The sequence below is a fragment of the Loa loa genome (genome assembly GCF_000183805.2).
Source record: "Loa loa unplaced genomic scaffold supercont3.195, whole genome shotgun sequence".
NCBI classification, from domain to species: domain Eukaryota; kingdom Metazoa; phylum Nematoda; class Chromadorea; order Rhabditida; family Onchocercidae; genus Loa; species Loa loa.
The window spans coordinates 41,831-46,201 of NW_018108375.1; positions in this window are offsets into that span (position 1 = coordinate 41,831).

Below are 4,371 nucleotides of genomic sequence, written 5' to 3' on the forward strand. Positions count from 1 at the left end.
ATAATAATAATAATAATAATAATAATAATAATAATAATAATAATAATAATAATAATAATAATAATAATAATAATAAATGGTTATCCATTTATTTGCATTTGTATTTCGAAATCAGTAAAAGATAAACTTAAAGATAAGCTTAAAGCTGATAATTAATAATCGATGATATTATTGTAAATTATATAGTAATGACGAAAAAATTTTATTATAAATGAATAAAAATGCTGGGCAAAAAAAAAGAAAGCATTAAATGTTTTTTTGAAGTAATGAATATATAATGTATGAAATAGAAGAACGTTGATAAGTTTAGAAACAACGGTTGTTATCTTTTAAGTGATTAATGAATTGAGTAATATTTCATACATTTTGGACAGTTCGTTAGATTAGGATGAAATTTTGGTAATGTTTCATCGAAAGTTACTGTAGTAAAGTGATTTGCGATGAATTGATACGACAAGTTATTCTTTCATTTTTTTTTTAGCTAATATTCAATTCCAAATAGATTATTAATTGTTTCTATTCGACTACAAATATTAACCGTTTTATCGAATGTTTCTAGAAAATTTTTGATAACATATTAATTGCTCCTTTACAATACCATATACCATTAAGAAATCGCGGTATATTACGACGGTACTTCCGAGAGCGTTAAATCCATTATAAGTGAAAGTATGGAAATTTGAAAAATGCAATATAAGCAAAGTATTGGAATCAATCTGCAATGAGAAATGAAAAATTATCAAATGATGTTAAAATATGAATTATATAAGCAGTAAGTTGAAACAATTGAATAACAGTGATTAGTGATAGTTGGTATTATAAAATGACATAAAATTGCTTGTCAATAGAAATAGAAATAGATTGTCAGTCGTTTTCATTTGCAACTAAAAGAATGAAAAATTAAATTAACTCAGTTAATATGGAAGGCTGTTGAATTTGAATTTAAAAAAATGAATAGATGGCAAGATTTGAAGCTTAAAGTTAAATAGTAATCACGAAGAGGATGAGGAAAGAGAAAACTGATAAAATATCAATGATAGCATAAAACAATCTATTAACAATCTTTGTTAGTGAAATAAAAATGGACAGTTTGGCTAAAGTTATACTAGAAAATAAAAACAAATATTTATCGAAATTTTTAATTTCTCTGCAGTGGTTAAGATTAAAATTCTAAATCATTGGGTTTTTTTTGATGGATTAAATTAATTTTAATTCAATGTATTTTTTTAAAACATTTTAGAAACGTTTCCTTTGAATTTTCATTCCCTAAATTAATTACGATTCTGTAACTGATACCATCTATTTCAATCATTGGTTTGTTTCAAATTATCAATTATACTACAAAAGAGAAATATGGTTCAGTAAGAATTGATATTTACCCAACCAAATATTAATCATCAATTAGAAATTTCAGAAAATGTTACAATTTGTTTTTATTTAACGCTATCCAACTTTCATTCATTGGTCAGGGAAAATTTAACGCAGAAAAAAAATGATATCTAGAGGGAAGTAATCGGTGTTGAACAAAAACCGAAATTACATCCAATAAGAAATTAATAAATTAAGTTTGCATAAACAATTAAAAACAGCGATGAATCACAAAAAATGAGGAAACAGAAAATCAATTCAAAAAACAAAAAGGAAGGCAATAAAATTTTAAAAAATCGGCAATATTCCATTCCTTAAATTAATTAAAGGTAAGCTAAATTTAAAATGGAATAAATAATAAACACACACATATACATAAACACACACACACACACACACACACACACACACACACACACAGATGCACTATGTTTTGGATGATGATAATTTCGATTTAATTGTTTTTTATTGCCTTCACCTTACTACAACTGTTACTTTCAAGTCTGTTTGATCACAGCAAGGTGGAGGGGAGGAAGGGAAGGGAATAATAATGATCAAATCGTATCAAACCCTTTTCTGATTTATCATTGAAGAAGAAAACGATAACAAAGATAACGAAGGTAACAACAGTGTTAGAATGATGCAGTTTAAAGGTAAGATTATTGAAGGTCAATGTACCTATCGTTCATCTCCACTTCAATATCAAATTTGTTCGCCAACTAACGTCATTATCAGTTTGATCATGGAAATAATGGCGGTTGATAAAGGGCAACAATGGTATGTGACAAGACATCGTCATATAATTAAATTACAAAATGCAACAAAACGATTGAAAATTTTGCAAAAAAAAAAATGACATTTGAATAAAATAATTATTGTGATATACTTACACATTCTATCCTTGTAATATATCAAAGACTTTTTGAAATTTTTTTTTAAAAAATTTCAAGGTTTTATAAGAAAAAAATATTAAGAGAATATGTATATAGTTCCATTAATTTTTATGTATAAAAATGTTAAAATAAAAGAAAAGGAACGAAAAAAGATTTCCATATTATCATTTATGTGAATGAAATGAAATTTATGGAAAAATTAAAAGAAATAGATAGAGAGGAAAAAATGATAATTTAAAATTGATAAGATTAGGTAGAAGATATCGTTTAACTTTATTAAGAATTTTAAAATTTTCCGTCCTCTTTTTTCTTTAAATAATCCCAGAAAATATTCCAAATGTCACAGTGAAATTCTTTCAAGTACTGATTCAATTAAATTATTGATCTTTGATTTCACGATCCATACTCTTAAAACTTATGGCAAAAAGCTAAAAAGAAAAAAATGTAGTTCAATTAGAATATATGGAGTGAAAATTTGTTGAACTTTGTTTATCTAAGAAAAAAGAGAATACCGCTTCCACATTTTAATAAAGATGAATAAATGATAATACATTGTTAAAAAAAAAAAGAAAAAAAGAGAAGGAACATTTGAGATACATTAAAAATCATTTTGGGATGTGAATAAATTTTGCCTTTTTCTTCTTTTATGGGATTTTTTTAAAAAAAAAGGAAAATTTGTGATAACGTGGACAGATAATGTGATAATATAAAAATACAAAAGTGGACAATGAATACTTTTCATGGATATTAATAATAATCCTTCATTTTTGATGAAAATAACTAAAAGAGAGCTGAATAAGTGCAACTTTTTCTTTTTAATTTCTTTCTTATTAAATAACTGAGAAGTGATAAGACATAAATTATTAGTTGTTGTTGGGCCATGTAAATACACTGATAACAGTTATGTGGTAATATTGTGATATTAAATTATTACTGATAACATGACAAGAAAACGGACAAATGAACTGCAATAAACTATAGTAACAATAATATGGTGATATTGTTCTATTTAAATATCAAACAAATGGATTACCAAACTGTGATCACTAGGTGATTACAAAAAATGTAATTTTCCAACCATTAATTTTATTCCAATTGAAATTGAAGCTGAAAGTTTTCAAAGAAATTTCTCAAGTAAATAAATTTCAAATTTTAAAGGGATTTTGAAATGGGACTTGAAAACTTTCCTTTCGTCCCTCCTTTGGCAACTTTCTGTCTGCAACACCGAAAGTTAAGTCAAATATAGGGTTTGATAAAGCGATTCTTTTTTTAAATCCGAAAATTTCAATGATATGATGACATTGTTCCACAATTTTCCCAAATATAAATGAATCATTCATTTCACATTTACAGGGAAATTTGAAAAAAATCATAAAAATTATTAAAATGCAAAAATATCACAAAAAAAACAAACAAACAATTTTGAGTATTCGATTTTTCATTTATAATGAAACGAATCAAATCTCAAAACTTTGTCTTTTTCCATCAAAAAATGTACAAAATAATGGATAATGAAAAGTTTTTGCTTTTCATTTTTTCCTTTTCTTGTTTATAACTTATTAATAGAACAAAATAATTTGCATCCATTCCATCATTTCATTCAATTTATCAATTATTAATAAGCGAATATTTGGCATTGAATGGCAATTATTACCACAATTCTTTGTTTATCTGTTACAATTATGAATTATTTAATGACCTGAAATAACATTAAATTTGAGCAAAAAAATCCAAATTGTAAATTCATCAACTCTATAAACAATTCGACAATGCCATTCTTTGCAAATGAATTATGGCCTTAATAGTATTTTAAGAAAATAAAAGGAAAAAAAATCAGTGATTAAAAAAAAACAGAATTTCTAGGACGCATTTTATCTATAACAAATGTAACCTGGCTGCATTTCTTCTTAGATCCAAATAGATGACCTCAATTTTTGTTTGTTTTGTAATTTTCTTTTTTTTATGTATATTAAATTGTATAATGTTCTCTCTTATCGCCAAAAATAAAAAGTAATAATCCAAAAAATTGTGTAATATAGTAAATCAGGAAAACATAATCCACAATATGATATAATAATAATAATAAAAATTAATGATAACGGTAAAAGTA